This window comes from Bubalus bubalis, chromosome X (assembly GCF_019923935.1).
Source record: "Bubalus bubalis isolate 160015118507 breed Murrah chromosome X, NDDB_SH_1, whole genome shotgun sequence".
In the NCBI taxonomy this organism is placed as follows: domain Eukaryota; kingdom Metazoa; phylum Chordata; class Mammalia; order Artiodactyla; family Bovidae; genus Bubalus; species Bubalus bubalis.
Window position 1 is genome coordinate 58,244,956 of NC_059181.1, and position 21,836 is coordinate 58,266,791.

Here is a 21,836-nt window from a genome sequence, read left to right on the forward strand (position 1 = left end):
GCCACCTCATGTGAAGTGTTGACTCATTGGAAAAGACTCTGATGCTGGGAGGGATTGGGGGCAGGAGGAGAAGGGGATGACACAGGATGAGATGGCTGGATGGCATCACTGACTCAATGGATGTGAGTCTGAGTGAACTCTTGGAGTTGGTGATGGACAGGGAGGCCTGGCGTGCTGTGATTCATGGGGTCCTAAAGAGAGTCAGACATGACTGAGCGACTGAACTGAACTGAAACCTATAATATTTTATCTAAAAGGAAAAAAAGCCCAGGGCCAGATGGCCTCACAGGTGCATTTTACCAAACGTTTTGAGAAGAGCTAACACCTATCATGCTCAAACTCTTCCATAAAATTGAAGAGGAAAGAACATTTCCAAACAAAGCCACCATCACTGTAATACCAAAATCAGACAAAGATGCCACTATAAAAATAAAGAAAAGAGAAACAGAAAATTACAGGCAGATGTTACTGATGAACATAGATGCAAAAATATTCAAATATTCTAGCAAACATAATCCAACAACACACTAAAAAGATCATACAGGGGGTGGTCCTAAGAAGGTTGGAGGGATAAGATGGGGAGACTACTTTCTCCCCCACAAATTCATTGAAAGATCATTTGAGCGCTGAGCAAATTCCACAAAACAACTTCTGAATGGTGGCGGAGGACACCAGGCACCCAGAAAGCCAGCCATTCTCTTTGAAAGGGGGTAGGACAAAATATAAAAGATAAAAAGAGAGACAAAAGAGTTAAGGATGGAGACCCATCCCAGGGAGGGAGTCGTGAAGGAGGAGAAGTTTCCAAACACCAGGAAACTCGTGAAGGAGGAGAAGTTTCCAAACACCAGGAAACCCTCTCACCAGTGGGTCTCTGGGGAGGGAATCTCAGAGAGCAACATAACCAGGAGGAAAAATAAATAAATAAAACACACAAATTATGTGCCTAACTGTAACTCCCATGGGAGAAGTAGCCCAGAGACTCACGTCCACCACCAGCAAGTGGGGGCTGAACAGGGAGGTGCGGGCTGCATTGCTTAGGGTAAGAAGCAGGCCAGAATGCCCTGAGGGAAATCTAAGGGAGCTAACATGAGATAGCAACCCAAAGCTTGGGAAAGCCAGAGAGAGAGAAAAAGACAAAAAAAAAAAAAAAAAAAAAGGAAAGAGAGAAAGAGAACTTTCCCATGAAAAGCTCTAACCTAAGGCACTGCTGACCTGCTCACAGAACAAAGGACTGAGCGAATAGCAGAGGAGAGCTATCCGGCTGCAGACCAGCCCCTCCCCCTGCCAGAGGCAGAGAGGCAGACAGGCGACAGCCAGAGCCAAAAGGTGAGGGGCAATCTCGGCCCCAGAGACGGCATCCTCCACCGAACTGGGAGCAGGCTCCCAGTTGCTAAACAGGTCTTCCTGGGATCCTGGACGGTTGAGATCCTCCAGAGGGTTGCAGCCAGAAATCAGCTCCAAAGAGGAGACATATGGCACATCTGAGACAGTGCTCTTGCTGTGCACCCAGGAAACTAAGCGGCTGGGACCGGGGAGGTGATAAGATGCACAATCTGCCTGGGACAGTTCAGTCGCCAAGAACCTGGTCACCTGAGCTACTTGCACCTGTGAAGGGCATAAAATGCAGGCCCAACCAAATCTGTGCCTTTTTGGAGTACTGGAAAACCTGAACCTGAGTGGCTTAGACCTGGGAAGTGCATGCAACCCAGGGCCCACTTTAGACAGTTCCCCTGCAGAGTAACATGGAGCCTGAGCAGTGTAGACCAGGAAAGCATATGCGCCATGAGCGGGGGCAAACCCAGGGTGGCCCAGACACTGCAAGCACTCCCCACACCTGCCAGTGATATTGTTTTCAGTGTTCCTCCCTCCCCACTGCACAACTGAACAAGTGAGCCTAAATAAGAGACCACCGTTGCCCCCTTGTGTCAGGGTGGAAATTAGACACTGAAGAGACTTGCAAACAGAGGAAGCCAAAATAAAGTAAGAAGAGGGAACTTATTTGGAAGTGACAGGTGCAACAGATTAAAACCCTGTAGTTAGCACTGACTACACTGGAAGGGGCCTATAGACCTTGAGAAGAAGTATAAGCTGGAAAAAGTAAATATCTGAATCTGAACTGACCCCATACTGCCCACAATAGCTCCAGAGAAATTCCTAGATATCATTTACTATTATCATTTTTCATTTTTTAAAAAAAATTTAAGTTCTTTATCACTCTTTCAATTTTCATTTTTATAACCTACTCAGTTCAGTTCAGTTCAGTTGCTCAGTTGTGTCTGAATCTTTGCAACCCCATGAATTGCAGCACGCCAGGCCTCCCTGTCCATTACCTTGTGGAAAAGATCCAATTTTTTTTTCTTTTTTTAAAATTTTATTTTTTAACTTTACAATATTGTATTGGTTTTGCCATATATCAACATGAATCCGCCACAGGTATACACGTGTTCCCCATCCTGAACCCTCCTCCCCCTTCCCTCCTCGTACCATCCCTCTGGGTCATCCCAGTGCACCAGCCCCAAGCATCCAGTATTGTGCATTGAACCTGGACTGGCGACTCGTTTCATATATGATACTATACATGTTTCATTGCCATTCTCCCAAATCATTCCACCCTCTCCCTCTCCCACAGAGTCCAAAAGACTGTTCTATATGTCAGTATCTCTTTTGCTGTCTTGTATACAAGGTTATTGTTAGCATCTTTCTAAATTCCATATATATGCATTAGTATACTGTATTGGTGTTTTTCTTTCTGGCTTACTTCACTCTGTATAATAGACTCCAGTTTCATCCACCTCATTAGAACTGTAAAGCAAAGTTCATATATATATATATATATACATATATATATTATAATTTTGTGATTTTTTTTTATATTGTATTTTTGAGACTCTAACCTCTACTCTAGATTTTTAATATTTGCTTTTTGGTATTTGTTATCAATTCTGTACCTTTAAGAATCCAATCTTCAGTACCCCATTTTTACTTAAGAGTGTGATTACTGGCTTGATTGCTATCTCTGCCTTTTGACTCTCCTTTTTCTCCCCCAGGTCACTTCTATCTCCTCCGTCCCCCTTCTCTTCTCTATCCAACTCTGTGAATCTCTTTGGGTGTTCTGGGCTGTAGAGAACACTCAGGGAACTGATCACTGGTTAGATCTGTCTCTCTCCTTTTGACTCCCCCTCTTCTCCTCCTGGTCATCTCTATAATCCTTCCTCCCTCTTCTCTTCTCTGTGTAACTCCATGAAACTCTGAGTGTTCTAGACTGTGGAGAGTAAATAGGGAATTAATTACTGGCTAGATTGTTCTCCCCCACTTTTGATTCCCCCTCTTCTCCTCCTGGTCACCTCTATCTCCCTCCTCCCTTTTCTCTTCTCCATGTAACGCTGTGAAACTCTCTGGGTGTCCCTCATTGTGGATAATCTTTTCACCATTAACCTAGATGGTTTATCATTGGTGCTGTATGGATGGAAAAGTCTTGAGGCTACTGTAAGAAGAAGACTGAAAGCCAGAGGCAGGAGGCTTAAATCCAAAACTTGAGAACACCAGAGAACTCCTGACTCCAGGGAACATTAATTGACAAGAGCTCATCCAAAAGCCTCCATGCCTACACTGAAACCAAGCTCCACCCAAGAGCCAACAAGTTTCAGAGCAAGGTATACCAAGCTAATTCTCCAACAATGCAGGAACATAACCCTGAGCATTAAAATACAGGGGGCCAAAAGTCACACCAAAGCCATAGGCACCTCAAAACTCACTACTGGATACTTCATTGTGCTCCAGAGAGAAGAGATTCAGCTCCACCCACCAGAACACAGATGCAAGCTTCCCTAACTAGGAAACATTGACAAGCCACTCATCCAACCCCACCCACTGGGAGGAACCTCCACAATAAAGAGGAACCACAAATTTCCAGCATACAGAAAGGCCACTCCAAACACAGCAACCTAAACAAGATGAAAAGGCAGAGAAATATTCAGCAGGTAAAGGAACATGATAAAAGCCCACCATACCAAACAAAAAAGGAGGAGATATGGAGTCTACCTGAAAAATAATTCAAAATAGTTATAGTAAAAATGATCCAAAATCTTGAAAACAAAATGGAGTTACAGATAAATGGTCTGGAGACAAGGATTGAGAAGATACAAGAAATGTTTAACAAGGACATAGAAAAAATTTAAAAAAATTAATCAATACTGAATAATGCAATAACTGAGATGACAAGTACTCTGGAAGGAACCAACAGTAGAATAACTGAGGCAGAAGATAGGATAAGTGAGGTGGAAGATACAATGGTGGAAATAAATGAAGCAGAGTGGAAAAAAGAAAAAAATAATAATTAAAAGAAATGAGGACAACCTGAGAGACCTCTGGGACAATGTTAAGTGCCCCAACATTCGAATAATAGGAGTCCCAGAAGAAGAAGACAAAAAGAAAGGCCATGAGAAAATACTTTAGGAGATAATAGTTAAAAACTTCCCTAAAATGGAGAAGGACATAGCTATTCAAGTCCAAGAAACTCAGAGAGTCCCAGACAGGATAAACCCAAGGTGAAACACCCCAAGACACATATTAATCAAATTAACAAAGATCAAACACAAAGTTAAAATATTAAAAGCAGCAAGGGAAAAACAACAAATAACTCACATGGGGATTCCCATAACAGCTGATCTTTCAATAGAAACTCTTCAGGCCAGAAGGGAATTGCAGGACATACTTTAAATGATGAAAGAGAAAAACATACAACCCAGATTACTGTAACCAGCAAGGATCTCATTCATATATGAAGGAGAAATCAAAAGCTTTACAGACCATCAAAAGCTGAGAGAATTCAGCACCACCAAACAAGCTCTTCAACAAATGCTAAAGGATCTTCTCTGACGGGAAACACAGATAAGGTATGTAAACTCGAACCCAACAATAAAGTAAATATTAAAGGGATCATTCAGTTCAGTTCAGTCACTCAATCGTGTCTGACTCTTTGCGACCCCAAGAATCGCAGCACGCCAGGCCTCCCTGTCCATCACCAACTCCTGGAGTTCACTCAGACTCATGTCCATCGAGTAAGTGATGCCATCCAGCCATCTCATCCTCTGTTGTCCCCTTCTCATCCTTCCCCCAATCCCTCCCAGCATCAGAGTCTTTTCCAATGAGTCAACTCTTCGCATGAGGTGGCCAAAGTACTGGAGTTTCAGCCTCAGCATCAGTCCTTCCAATGAACACCCAGGACTGGTCTCCTTTAGCATGGACTGGTTGGATCTTCTTGCAGTCCAAGGGACTCTCAAGAGTCTTCTCTAACATCACAGTTCAAAAGCATCAATTCTTCGGTGTTCAGCTTTCTTCACAGTCCAACTCTCACATCCATACATGACCACTGGAAAAACCATAGCCTTGACTAGACGGACCTTTGTTGGCAAAGTAATGTCTCTGCTTTTCAATATGCTATCTAGGTTGGTCATAACTTTTCTTCCAAGGAGTAAGCGTCTTTTATCAATAATTACCTTAAATGTAAATGGGCTGAATGTCCCAACCAAAAGACAAAGACTGGCTGGATAGATACAAAAACAAGACCCCTATATATGCTGTCTACAAGAGACTCACCTCAAACCTAGGGACACAAACAGACTGAAAGTGAAGGGCTGGAAAAAGATATTTCATGCAAATGAAGACCAAAAGAAAGCAGGATTAGCAACATTCATATCAGATAAAATAGACTTTGAAATAAAGGCCATGAAAAGAGACAAGGAAGTAAACTACATCATGATAAAAGGATCAATCCAAGAAAAAGATATAACAATTATAAATATATATGCACCCAACATAGGAGCACTGCAATATATAAGGCAAATGCTAACAAGTATGAAAGTGGAAATTAACAGTAACACAGTAATAGTGGGAGATTTTAATAACCCACTCACAACTATGTATAGATCAACTAAACAGAAAATTAACAAGGAAACACAAACTTTAAATAACACAATGGACCAGTTATACCTAATTGATATCTGTAGGACATTTCACTCCGAAACAATGAATTTCATATTTTTCTCAAGTGCACACGGAACCTTCTCCAGGACAGATCACATCCTGAGCCATAAATCTAGCCTTGGTAAATTCAAAAAAATGAAATCATTCCAAGCATCTTTTATGATCATAATGCAGTAAGATTTGATGTCAACTACAGGAAAAAAAAAAAACTATTATGTATTAATAGTTATATGTATTAATAGTTATAATAATACAAACTATTATGTTTGTATTATTAATACAAACATATGGAGGCTACACAACATGCTTCTTAATAACCAACAAATCACAGAAGAAATCCAAAATATGTATATAAATGAATGAAAATGAAAACATGACATCCCCAAACCTATGGGATTCAGTAAAAGCAGTGCTAAGGGGAAGGTACATAGCAATACAAGCTTACCTCAAGAAACAAGAGAAAAATCAAATAAATAACCTAACTTTACACCTAAAGTAATGACAAAAGAAAGAAATGAGAACCCCAGGGTTAGTAGAAGGAAAGAAATTATAAAAATAAGGGGAGAAATAAATGCAAAAGAAACAAAAGAGACCATAGCAAAAAACAACAAAGCTAAAACCTGGTTCTTTAAGAAGATAAATAAAATAGAAAAAACATTAGCCAGACTCATCAAGAAAAAAAGGGAGAAGAATCAAATCAAGAAAATTAGAGTTGAAAATGGAGAAATCAAAACATATAACAGAAATACAAAGGATCATAAGAGATTACTATCAGCAACTATATGCCAATAGAATAGACAATTGGAAGAAATGGATGAATTCTTAGAAAAGTATAACTTTCCAAAACTGAACCAGGAAGAAATAGAAAATCTTAAAAGACCCATCACAAGCATGGAAATCAAAAGTGTAATCAGAAATCTTCCAGCAAACAAAAGCCCAGGACCAGACAACTTCACAGCTGAATTCTACCAAAAATTTAGAGAAGAGCTAACACCTATCCTACTCAAAGTCTTCCAGAAAATTTCAGAGTAAGGTAAACTTCCAAACTCATTCTATGAGGCCACCATCACCCTAATATCAAAACTAGAAAAAGGTGCTACAAAAAAAAGAAAAAGAAAACTACAGGCCAATATCACTGACGAACATAGATGCAAAAATCCTTAACAAAATTCTAGCAAACAGAATCCAACAACATATTAAAAAGATCATACATTATGACCAAGTGGGATTGATCCCAGGGATGCAAGGATTCTTCAATATTCACAAATCAATCAATGTAATACACCACATTAACAAATTGAAAAATAAAAGCCGTATGATTATCTCAATAGATGCAGAGAAGGCCTTTGACATAATTCAATATCCATTTATGATAAAAATCCTCCAGAAAGCAGGCATAGAAGGACATGCCTCAACATAATAAAAGCCCTATGTGATAAACCCACAGCAAACATTATTCTCAATGGTGAAAAATTGAAAGCATTTCCCCTAAAGTCAGGAACAAGACAAGGATGCCCACTCTCACTACTACTATTCAACATAGTTTTGGAAGTTTTAGCCACAGCAATCAGAGAAGAAAAAAAATAAAAGGAATCTAGATTGGAAAAGAAGAAATAAAACTCTCACTGTTTGCAGACCACATGGTGCTCTACATAGAAAACGCTAAAGACTCCACCAGAAAATAACTAGAGATAGTCAAAGAATATAGTAAAGTTGCAGGATATAAAATTAACACACAGAAATCCCTTGCATTCCTATACACTAACAATGAGAAAACAGAAATAGAAATTAAGGAAACAATTCCATTCACCATTGCAATGAAAAAAGATGAAATACTTAGGAATAAATATACCTAAAGAAACAAAAGACCTATATGTAGAAAACTATAAAACACTGATGAAAGAAATCAAAGATGACACAACTAGATGGAGAAATATACCATGTTCATGGATCAGAAGAATCAATATATTGAAAATGAGCATACTACCCAGAGCAATCTATAAATTCAATACAATCCCTATCAAGCTACCAATGGTATTTTTCAGAGAATTAGAACAAATAAGTTCACAGTTTGTATGGAAATACATAAAACCTCGAATACCAAAGCAATCTTGAGAAAGAAGAATGGAACTGGAGGAGTCAACCTGCCTGACTTCAGACTATACTACAAAGCTACAGTCATCAAGACAGTATGGTACTGGCACAAAGACAGAATTATGCATCAATGGAACAAAATAGAAAGTCTCAAAGATAAATTCACGCACCTATGGACACCTTATCTTTGACAAAGGAGGCAAGAATATAAAATGGAGAAAAGACAATCTCTTTAACAAGTGGTGCTGGGAAAACTGGTCAGCCACTTGTAAAAGAATGAAACTAGAACACTTTGTAACAAAAAGGAATGCAAAATAGAGTAAAGATTTAAGTTTAAGACCAGAAACTATAAAACTCCTACAAGAAAACATAGGCAAATCACTCTCTGACATAAATCATAGGAGGATCCTCTATGACTCACCCCCCAGAGTAATGGAAATTAAAGCAAAAATAAACAAATGGGACTTAATTAAGCTTAACAGCTTTTGCACAATGAAGGAAACTATAAGCAAGGTGAAAAGACAGGTTTCAGAATGGGGAAAAATAATAAGAAATTAAGCAACTGACAAAGAATTTATCACAGAAATATACAAGGAGCTCCTGCAGCTCAATTTCAGAACAATACACGACCCAACCAAAAAATAGGCCAAAGAATTAAACAGATATTTCTCCAAAGAAGATATACATATGGGTAACTAGCACATGAAAAGATGCTCAGCATCACTCATTATCAGGGAAATGCAAATCAAAAGCACAGTGAGGTATCATCTCACGCTAGTCAGAATGGCTGCTATCAAAAAGTCAACAAACAATAAATGCTGGAGTTGGTGCAGAGAAAAGGGAAACATCTAACACTGTTGGTGGGAATGCAAGCTAGTACAGCTACTGTGGAGAACAGTGAGGATATTCCTTAAAAAAAAAACTGGAAATAGAACTGCCATACAACCTAACAATCACACTGCTGGGCATACTCTCTGAGGAAACCAGAATTGAAGGAGACACATGTACCCCAGTGTTCATTGCAGCACTGTTTACAATAGCTAGGACATTGAAGTAACCTAGATGTCCATCGGCAGACAAATGGAAAAGAAAGCTGTGGTACATATACACAATGGAATATTACTGAGCTATTAAAAAGAATGCGCTTGAATCAGTTCTAATGAGGTGAATGTATCTGGAGCCTGTTATACAGAGTGAAGTAAGTCAGAAGGAAAAACACCAATACAGTATATTAACGCATATATATGGAGTTTAGAACGATGGTAACAATGACCCTATATGCAAGACAGCAAAATAGACACAGATGTCAAGAACAGACTTTTGGACTCTGTGGGAGAAGGCAAGGGTGGGATGATTTGAGAGAATAGCATTGAAACACGTATATTACCATATGTGAAATGATTCGCCACTCCAGGTTTGATGCATGAGACAGGGTTCTCAGAGCTGGTGCACTGGGATGACCCTGAGGGATGGGATGTGGAGGGAAGTAGGAGGGGGTTCAGGATGGGGAACACATGTACACCCATGGCTGATTCATGTCAATGTATGGCAAAAACCACTACAATATTGTAAAGTAATTAGCCTCCAACTAAAATAAATAAATAAAAATTTTTAAAAAAGATCATACATCATGATCAAGTGGGCTTTATCCCAGGCATACAAAGATTGTTTATTATATGCAAACCAATCAATGTGATTCACCATATTAACAAATTGAAAGATAAAAACTATATGATCATCTTAGCAGACGCTGAGGTAGCCATTGACAAAATACACCAATTTATGATAAAATCTCTCCGGAAAGTAGGGATAGAAGGAACATATTTCAACACAATAAAAGCTATATATGACAAGCCCACAGCAAACATTGTCCTGAGTGGATAAAAACTGAAAGCATTTCCTCTAAATACAGGAACAAGACAAAGGTACCCAGTCTCACCACTATTGTTCAACATACCTTTGGAAGTCATAGTCACAGCAATCAAAGAAGAAAAAGAAATAAAAGGAATAAAGATTGGAAAAGAGATTTAAAACTCTCAATGTTTGCAGATGACATTATTTTCCAAATAGAAAACTGTAACGATGCCACCAGAAAATTACTAGAGCAAATTCATCAATGAATATAGTAAAGATGCAGAATATAAAATTAATACACAGAAATCCCTTGCATTCTTATATACTAACAATCAAAAGGTAGAAAGTAGAAAGAGAAATTAAGGAAACAATCCCATACACGACTGCATCAAGAAGAATAAAATACATAGGGATACATTTACCTAAAGAGACAGAATACTTGTATGAAGAAAACTATAAGACACTGATGGAAGTAATCAAAGATGAAACAGAGATATACCACGTTCTTGGATTGGAAGAATCAATACAGTGAAAATGACTATACTACCCAAAGCAATCTATAGATTCAATGCAATCCCTATCAAATTACCAATAGTATTTTTCATAGCACTAGAACAAATAATATCACAATTTGTATGGAAACACAAAAAACCGCAAACAGCCAAAGCAATCTTGCAAAAGAAGAATGGAACTGTAGGAAGCAACCTTACTGACTTCAGACTAACTATGAAACTACAGTCATTAAAACAGTATGGAACTGGCACAAAAACAGAAATATAGACCAACTGAACAAGACAGAATTCCAGGAGATAAATCCTTATAATTATGGGCACTTTACCTTTGACAAAGGAGGCAAACATATACAATGGAGAAAAGACAGTCTCTTCAGCAAGAGGTTTTGGGAAAACTGGTCAACTACGTATAAAGGAATGAAATTAGAACACCCCTTAACACCATACACAAGAGTAAACTCACTATCAATTAAAGACCTCAATATAAGACCAGAGACTATAAAACTCTTGGAGGAAAACATAGGCAGAACACTCTCTGACAGCAAGATTTTCTATGACCCACCTCCTAGAATAATAGAAATAAAACTAAAAATAAACAAATGGGACCTTATTAAACTTAAAAGCTTTTATACAACAAAGGAGACTATGATAAAGATGAAAAGATGACCCTCAGAATGGGAGAAATTAATAGCAAATGTCAAAACTGACAAATAATTAATCTCCAAAATACACAAGCAACCCATGCAGCTCAATACCAGATTGAAAAAAAAAAAAAAAAATCAAAAAGTGGGCAGAAGACTTAAACAAACATTTCTCCAAAGAAGACATACAGATCGCTAATAAACACATGAAAAGATGCTCAATATCTTTCATTACTAGAGAAATGCAAATCAAAACTACAATGAGGTATCATCTCACACCAGTTGGAATGGCAATCATCGAAAACTCTACAAACAATAAATGCTGGAGAGGATGTGGAGAAAAGGGGACACTCTTACACCATTGGTGGGAATGTAAATTGATACAGCTACTATGGAGAACAGTATGGAGATTCCTTAAAAACTATCAATAAAACTACCCTATGACCCACTAATATTACTCAGCATATACCCTGAGGAAACCATAATTGAAAAAGACATATGTACCCCAATGTTCACTGCAGCACTGTTTCCAATAGCTAGGACATGGAAGCAATCTAGATGTCCGTGGATTAATGAATGAATAATGTAGTTGTGGTACATTTACACAATGGAATATTGCCTATAAAAAGAAATATATTTGAGGCAGTTCTAAAGAAGTGGATGAACCTAGAGCCTATTATACAGAGTGAAGTAAGTCAGAAAGAGAAAGACAAATTAATATATTAATGCATATATATGGAGTCTAGAAAGACAGAACTGATGATCCTACTTACAAGAAAACAAAGAGGCACAGTCATTTTGGACACAGTGGGAGAAGGAGAGCATGGGATATGAGAAAACAGCACTGAAACATGTGCATTATCATATGTAATACAGATAGCCAGTGGGAGTTTAATGTATGATACAGTGAAATCAAAGCCAATGCTCTGTGACAACCTAGAGGAGGTGGGATGGAGAGGAAGTCAGGAGGGGTGTTCAAGAGGGAGAGGACATATGTATACCTAAATGCAGATTCATGTTGATGTATGGCAAATCCATCACAATATTGTAAAATAATTATCTCTAATGAAAATATCTAGGGATGTATAAGAAAGAATGTGTGCTTGGTCACTCAATTATGTCCAAATCTTTGCGACCCCATTGACTGTTACCTGCCAGGCTCCTCTGTGCATAGTTTCCAAGGCAGGAAAGCTGGAGTGGGTTGCCATTCCCTTCTCTGGGAAGCCTTCCTGACCCAGGGATCTAGCTCACAGCTCCTGTGTTTGGTGCATTTGCAGGAGGATTCTTTGCCACTGAGCCACTTGGGAAGCCAATAAGAAATAATATTCTTTATCAAAAATATAAGTAAACTCTAACAAAAATAGCATCTTAATCACTAATATAATGCAAAATCTGGGGTATATATATAAGATTTCAGTTCAGTTCAGTCACTCTGTCATGTCCGACTCTTTGTGACCCCATGAATTGCAGCATGCCAGGCCTCCCTGCCCATCACCAACTCCCGGAGTTCACTCAGACTCATGTCCCTCGAGTAAGTGATGCCATCCAGCCATCTCATCCTCTGTCGTCCCCTTCTCCTCCTGCCCCCAATCCCTCCCAGCATCAGAGTCTTTTCCAATGAGTCAACTCTTCGCATGAGGTGGCCAAAGTACTGGAGTTTCAGCTTTAGCATCATTCCTTCCAAAGAACACCCAGGGCTGATCTCCTTTAGGATGAACTGGTTGGATCTCCATGCAGTCCAAGGAACTCTCAAGAGTCTTCTCCAACACCACAGTTTACAAGCATCAATTCTTCAGCACTCAGCTTTCTTCACAGTCCAATTTTCGCATCCATACATGACCACTGGAAAAACCATAGCCTTGACTTTACCTTTGTTGGCAAAGTAATGTCTCTGCTTTTCAATATGCTATCTAGGTTGGTCATAACTTTTCTTCAAAGGAGTAAGTGTCTTTTAATTTCAAGGCTGCAGTCACCATCTGCAGTGATTTTGGAAGTCTGTAAACCCCTGAGAACTATGTGTAAAGTTTTGTGTAGATATATTTTTGTGATGAGAAAGACTATAGCTTTCATGATTCTTTCAAAGAGTTTGCTTAAAATGAGTAAAGTGCACTAAATAGATCTTGTCTCTTTTCTCCCACTAAATGTTTTCTCTAGATTTCAAACCCTGACTCATTTTCTCCCTCCTTTTCACTTCTGCGTTCTGTGCCTCTCCTGTCCTCAACAACTCAGGTATAGCCTATGTATCAAACGTCTAACTTGAAAGCTTCATCTGAATTCTATACAGAAAAAGCAGTTACTAGTCAATGTACAAGGTCAATTATCAAAATAAGTAAGTGTATATACTTCTTTGGAAAAAAAATGGATCAAATACCTAAATGTCAGGCCAGACACTATAAAATTCTTAGAGGAAAAGCAAGGCAGGACCCTCTTTAATATAAATCACAGCAATATCTTTTTTAACCTTGCCTAAATTAATGAAAATAAAACCTAAGATAAATAAATGGTACCTAATGAAGATTAAAAGATTTTGCATAGCAAAGGAAACCATAAACAAGATAAAATGACAACACTCAGAATGGGAGAAAATATCTGCAGTCTATGGGGTCACAAAAAGTGACTGAATGACTAACATACACATCCACAAATGAAGCAAGGAATTAATCTCCAAAATATACAAGCAGCTCATGTAGCTCAATATCAAAAAACAAACAATCCAATAAAAAAATGTGCAGAAGACCTAAATAGAATTTTTCCAAAGAAGACATACAGATGGCCAACAAACATGAAAAGATGCTCAAATAATATCTAAAATCACCTGTTTGCACCCAAAATCTATAGCATTCTGATTTCAGAAAATGATACCACCATTCACTTAATTGTTCAAGATAGAAACTAGGAACCTTGGACTTCTGTTCTCTCTACATGACTATCTTCTTCCCTCATATATAATCACTCTCTATGTCCTATTAGTTTTACTTCCCAATTAATCCCTTAATATGCTCATCTCTCTGACCCTTATGGACACAAACCCAACAGAAGCCACCACCTCTCTTGCCTGAATTATCTTAAAAGCATCCTGAGTTGTCTCAAAATCTTCTGATATGTTATTCAGCAGGTAGAGTTATCTTTACAAAATCCAAATTTGACCATGTCGTTTCCCTGATGAAAACTCTTTAGTGGCTTCTCATTAACTTCAAGAAAAAGAAAACTTCAAGAAAAATTAACTTCAAATTACTTCTGTGGCCTATAAAGCTCCTGCCCACTCCTTCACCCTTGTCTCATTACTCTGTCCAGCATTCCTCTACATGTCAACTACACACTGGCCTTCTTTTTGATTTCCAAATACATCACCCTCTCACTGCCTTGGGACACTGTACACATGCTCTCTTCTCTGCCCAGACTCTCTTCCTTCTCTTTATTTAATTCCCTCAACTCAAGCATCCCCTCTTCAGGGAAGTCTTACATAGTCCTAAGTTATGTGCTCTCATAGCATATTATTCTTCTTATTTTCATAATTTAAAATTTTGATTAATTTATTATGTGAATTACAGCTTAATACTGAGCTTGGTTCCCCAATGGCTCAGTGGTAAAGAATTCACCCGCAATGTAGGAGACACAAGAGATGCAGAAGACATGGGTTCAATCCCTTGATTGAGAAGATGCCCTGGAGGAGGAAATGGCAATCCACCCCAATATTCTCATCTGAAAAATCCCATGGACATAGGAGCCTGGTGGGCTACAGTCCAAAGGGTCACAAAGAGTCAGACATGATTGAGCAACTGAGCACTAAGCTACACACTTGAATGAAATTTGCATGAAGACAGGGGCTTTGCTGGGACAAAGCTAGATGTTGTATCCTCAGCACATAGCATAATGCTGGGAACAAAGTAGGTGCTCAGTTAGTATTTGTTAAATTAATGATATATAAGAGTTAAAGCAGAAATAAGAATCAAAAATTATAGCATGGCTTCTGGCGTTGGGATGAAAACTGACCTTTTCCAGTCCTATGGCCACTGCTGAGTTTTCCAAATTTGCTGGCATATTGAGTGCAACAGTTTCACTGTATTGTCTTTTAGGATTTAAAATAGCTCAACTGGAATTCCATCACCTTTACTAGCCTTGTTCATAGTGATGCTTTCTAAGGCCCACTTGACCTCGCATTCAGGATGTCTGGCTCTAGGTGAGGGATCACTCCATCGTGGCTATCTGGGTCATGAAGATCTTTTTTGTAGAGTTCTTCTGTGTATTCTTGACACTTCTTCTTAAAATATTAAGCTTCCGTTGGGTCTATACCATTTCTGTCCTTTATTGTGCCCATCTTTGCATGAAATGTTCTATTGGTATCTCTAATTTTCTTGAAGATATCTCTAGTCTTTCGCATTCTATTGTTTTCCTCTATTTCTTTGCATTGATCACTGAGGAAGGCTTTCTTATCTCTCCTTGCTATTCTTTGGAACTCTGCATTTAAATGGGTATATATTTCCTTTTCTCCTTTGCCTTTAGCTTCTCTTCTTTTCTCAGCTATTTGTAAGGCCTCCTCAGACAACCATTTTGCCTTTTTGCATTTCTTTTCCATGGGGATGCTCTTGATCCCTGCCTCCTATACAATGTCATGAACCTCCACCAATAGTTCTTCAGGCACTCTGTCTATCAGATATAATCCCTTGAATTCTATTTTTCACTTCCACTGTATAATCATGAGATTTGATTTAGGTCATACGTGAATGGTCTAGTGGTTTTCCCTACTTTCTTGTAATGGTCAAAATTCTCAAAGCCAGGCTTCAACACTATGTAAACCATGAACTTCCAGATGTTCAAGCTGGATTTAAAAAAGGCAGAGGAACCAGAGATCAAGTTGACAACATCTACTGGATCATTGAAAAAAGCGAGAAAGTTCCAGAAAAAAACATCTACGTCTGCTTTACTGACTACGCCAAAGCCTTTGACTGTATGGATCACAACAAACTGGAAAATTCTTAAAGAGATGGGAATACCATACCACTGTACCTGCCTCCTGAGAAATCTGTACGCAGGTCAAGAAGCAAAAGTTAGAACTGTACATGGAACAATGGACTGGTTCCAAATTGGGAAAGAAGTACGACAAGTCTATATACTGTCATCCTGCCTATTTAACTTATATGCAGAGTACATCATGCAAAATGCCACGCTGGATGAAGCATAATCTGGAATCAAGATTGCCAGGAGAAGTATCAATAATCTCAGATACACAGGTGACATCATCCTTATGGCAGAAAGTGAAGAGGAACTAAAGAGCCTCTTGATGAAAGTGAAAGACGTGAGTGAAAAACCTGGCTGAAAACTCAACATCCAAAAAACTAAGATCATGGTATCCAGTCCCATCACTCCATGGCAAATAGATGGGGAAACAATGGAGACCATGACAGACTATTTTCTTGGTCTCTGAAATCACTGCAGTTGGTGACTGCAGCCTTGAAATTAAAAGACGCTTGCTCATGGAAGAAAGCTATGACCAACCAAGACAGCATATTAAAAAGCAGAGACTTATTCTGCCAACAAAGATCTGTATAGTCAAAGCTATGGTTTTTTCAGTAGTCATATATGGATGTGAGAGTTGGACTATAAAGAAAGGTGAGCACTGAAGAATTGATGCTTTTGAACTGTGGTATTGAAGATTGTTGAGAGTCCCTTGGACTGCAAGGAGATCAAACCAATCAATCCTAAAGGAAATCAGTCCTGAATAATTGGAAGGACTGATGCTGAAGGTGAAGCTCCAATACTTTGGCCACCTGATGCACATAACTGACTCATTGGAAGAGACCCTGATGCTGGGAAAGATTGAAGACAGGAGCAAAAGGGGACGACAGAGGATGAGTTGGTTGCATGGCATCACTGTTTCGATGGACACGAGCTTGAGGAAACTCTGGGAGTTGGTGATGGACAGGGAAGCCTGATATGCTGCAGTCCATGGGGTCGCAAAGAGTCAGTCATAACCGAGCAACTTAACCAAACTGAGAATTTATTTTCTTAACTCTAAAATGAGAGTCAGGGTTAGAAGATTTAACCCATCTTTAACTAAGGTCTTTTGCACAAGTCCCTCATGACATATTGATAAGAGCGTGAGGCCAAGAATCTAGCAGACCTGGTTCTAAAATCCCGTCAGTCACTGACCAGGACAACCTCATATAAGTTACTTAGTCTATCTTTGTCTCAATTTTCTTCATGTGTAAATCAACCTCAGAAAATCACAAGAAGAATCAAAGGAGAGAATGGAAGTTGAAAGTGTTAACAACATGAGATATATATATATACACACAATATAATGCTGCCAATGGTTACTAAACTCCTGGGAAGCCATTAAATTATTTTTAGTTAATGTATGCTTAGTATAACAAATTTTAGTTAATAAACTCATTTTATCACAACCCTCAGCAGTAGGCACTGGTATTATCCCCATTTTACAGATGAAGAAGTGAAGCACAGACAGGTTAAGATGCTTGCTTAAGGTCACACAGCTAGCAATCTCCGTAAAGATGTGAAACCAGAGAGTCTGGCTCTAAAGTTCTGCATAATCATTTTGGTATGGTATTCTTCCCCAAGAGCCACATCCTTAAAAAAAAAAAAAAAGATTCACCAACCCTTTTGAAAAACTCTGATGAAAGTTTTGGACCCTCTGTCACCCAAAATACACAGAAATCCACACATATATGTTTTTACATACTATTTTAAGGAGTTCACTCACTGACCTTTACTACTACTACTAGCATAAATCCCATCCATGTAGCTCATGTAGGTATCTGAGATTAAAACTCCTTCTTTTTAAGTCTAAATGTCACCAGTCTTACACTTTAACTTAGCTTCAAATCCTGTCATAACAGCTCAGATCTAGAAACAAAGAGGGAACAGCTGAGGCTCTTATGCTACACTCTACCGCTGCCTACTGGACTGCCTGCTGTAATGACAACATCGCCATACCTGGAGCTTAGAGACCTTTTTAAAATTTCCAGAGCGCTTTCATAAGAGGATGCTGTCACAGCTCGGGATTCCAAAACCCCAATCTCAGTGGCCAGTGCCCAAAGTTCATCCTCCAGTCATTGTTGCTGAATTCTTCCTGTCCTTCACAGTACGGAGCGTTGGAACGTCGCCACCATTTTGATTTCTCAGACTGCATCAGCACGAGTTCAGTTCAGTTCAGTGCAGTCGCTCAGTCGTGTCCGACTCTTTGCGACCCCAGGAATTGCAGTACGCCAGGCCTCCCTGTCCATCACCAACTCCTGGAATTCACTCAAACTCATGTCCATTCTGTCGGTGATGCCATCCAGCCATCTCATCCTCTGTCGTCCCCTTCTCCTACCCCCAGTCCCTCCCAGCAGCACGAGTTAGGTGACCAGCTTTTAGGATTCAGCAGAGGGCGCTGGAGTACATCTTTCGTGATGGAGGTTGTGGTTAGCCAAATGGGCTGAAATCTCAACTTTCTGACCTGCTCTTTAGGGATTTGTCCACGCATTTTCTTCTCTGACTGAATAAACTTCTTAGCACGCGCCCCCTCAAACCCTCTTAACCATTAACCATTCTTGGCCTTCTGACTAAGCAATGTTCTTTTGTTTTTAGCAGTAATGTTTTGACTTCCTTTTCTGATCTTTCATTTTCTTGCCTTTCACACTTGTTATATCCATCCCTGTAGTTTTTTTTTTTTTTTTTTTTTTTTTGCTGACCATACTCCAGCACCAAACCTGGGAGTAGTAATTAGATCACTGGACTGAGAATCAGACCAGAATTTCAGATTTAAACTTTGCAGTTTACTAGCTGTGTGACAAGTTCACTTGACCTCTCTAGGGTCTCAGTCCACAAAACTGAAAGAGATTGATTAATATCGTAGGATTTTACTCATATCGATGGGCCTTTTGTGACCAGCTAGGATTGTAAGAAACTTATCTCTTTATACTTTCAAAGTAGTTCTGCACCAGCGTGCAGTCGCTGAGTCTTATCTGACTCTGCAACCCCATGGACTTTAGCCCGTCAGGTTACTCTGTCCATGGAATTTTCCAGGCAAGAGTAGTGGAGTGGGTGGGCCATTTCCTACTCCAGGGGATCTTTTTGACCCAGGGATCCAATCCGTCTCCTGCAGTGGCAGGCAGATTCATTTTCCCTGGGCCACTTGGGAGACCGTCCCTAAAGTAGTTCACCCCTACCTTAATTCCCAGGGCAACATCTCTAAATTATGCTTGCACACCTTTGTTTAAATCCTCTAATCCTTGCCTTTTGCCCACGAGAAAGCTCAAATACTGTGTTGTGAAATTAAAGACCTTCATAATTTGTTTTTTTTTTTTTTCCCTTCCCTATCTGACCTCCACCTTTGCTGTTTCACTATCACAAATACCACAGTTTTCCCAGGTGCAATGCAGGAGATATAAGAGACATGGGTTTGAACCCTGGCTCAGGAGGATCTCTTGGAGAAGGGCATGGCAACCCACTCCAGCATTTTTGCCTAGAGAATCTCATGAACAGAGGAGCCTGGTGGGCTACAGTCTATAGGGTAGCAAAGAATTGGACATGACTGAAACGATTTAGCACTCACATATACACCACAGTTTAGGTGGCACGGCTCCCATTGTAAAACAAACAAACAAACAAACAAAAAAACGGGTTAGACATGGATTTAATCTTCATCTCAGTTTAGTTGAAATGTACCATGATTGTCTGTTTCATTATCTTTCCCCCAGTCTAGGCTGTGAGCTCCTAGAATGATGTGTGACACTTTGTAATTGTCAATAAATATTTGTTTACTGAATGAATGATTATGTATTGCTGGATCCCAAATAACTGTCACCATGTCAGGCATGTAGTTGGTGTTCAATGAATACTGAATGAATAAACTAACTTGCAAACTCTCATCAACTGCTCCAATATCTCTTTTATCCTGTTTTCCCTCTTCAGTACCGTGTCAAGCATTAACTCTCTACCTGGATTATGGGGAACCCTTTTAGCTAGTCTCTCCACACCTAGTCTTTCTCCCATTAAGAGACTGTTCCTTAAAATACAATTCTACAATACTATTATTTCTTATAAAATCTTCTAGGACTCCTTATTGCCTAAGGATCAAGTTTAAACTCTTTTGCCTGGTAATCAAGACCTGACTCTACTTTAGTTTGGTGCCCCAGGCAAACAGGATTACATCCTATTCCTCAACTTATGCTCTACTTGTCCCAATACATGCACAATAAGACCAGATGAGAAATGATAAAGACCCATATGAGGCCCCAGGAAGTGGGGATAAAAAATAGGGGATGAAGTTAAAGAGAGACACACTTCAAAGGTAAGTCTCTCTTAGTTGTCTGTATGCTTCAATTCACAAGCACTACCAAACTTCTTTAGGGAAATCTTCACTTCATCCTGAAAATAATAGAAGCCATATTTCTTCAGGAGCTTCCTGTATGCCAAACATTGTTCTAACTGCTCTGCATGCATTAATGAATTTAATCTTCATAGTAGCCTTTAGTGTAGATACTATTGGTGTCCTCCCTTCATGTATAAAGGCACTGAGGCAGATTTAAGATTGTTACCTGTTCTATGTCATGTAACCAATGAAAATAGCAGATCTGGAACTAAACCTAGGTAGGCATACCCTGCAGTTGTGGTCTGAACTCCAACACTATCAGGTATTTCTGTTGGCTGTCATGGTACTGCCTATTTCAAAGTCTCCATTTCCATTTGTGATACTACCACTTTTCTTTTTTATTTAATTATTTTTTTCTTTTTTTTAATTTAATTTTATTTTTAAACTTTACATAATTGTATTAGTTTTGCCAAATATCAAAATGAATCCGCCACAGGTATACATGAGTTCCCCATCCTGAACACTCCTCCCTCCCCATACCATCCCTCTTGGTCGTCCCAGTGCACCAGCCCCAAGCAATCCAGTATTTAATTAAATTTATTTTTTAATTGAAGGAGCAATATTCTTTTGATTTCTGCCATACATCAACATGAACTGGCCATAGGTATACATATATTACCTCCCTCTTGAACCTCCCTCACACCTTCCACCTGTTCCCACCCTTCTAGGTTGTTACAGAGTCACAGTTTGAGTTCTCTGAGTCATACAGAAAACTTCCTTTGGCTATCTGTTTTACATATGGTAGTGTATATGCTGCCATGCTACTCTCTCCATTCATTTCACCCTCTTCTTCCCCCACTCCCTGTCCTTGTTGAAAGCATTTATTCTTTGGTGCTCAGCCTTCTTTACAGTCCAACTCTCACATCAGTACATGACTACAGGAAAAACCATGGGAATAGCTGACATAAATTTCCTAATGTCTGAGGAAAACAAAAAGAAATATAAAAATATATAAAACAGAAAATATGGAACTGAAAAAACAACAGCCATACTTTAAAAAAATTATTTATTTTTAATTGAAGGATAATTGCTTTACAGAATTTTGTTGGCCTCTGACAAACATCAACATGAATCAGCCATAAGTGTACATATGTCCCAACCTTTTAAACCTCCCTCCCAATCCCATCCCTCTAGGTTGTTACAGAGCCCCAGTTTGAGTTCCTTCAGTCATATAGTAAATTCGCATTGGCTATCTATTTTACATATGACAATTTATGTTTCTATGTTACACTCTCCATACACCCCGTCCTCTTCTCCTTCCCTTTCCACCATGGCCATAAGTCTGCTCTCTATGTCTGCATATGCACTGCTGCACTGCAAATAGGTTCATCAGTACCATCTTTCTACATTCCATATATATGCATTAATATACAA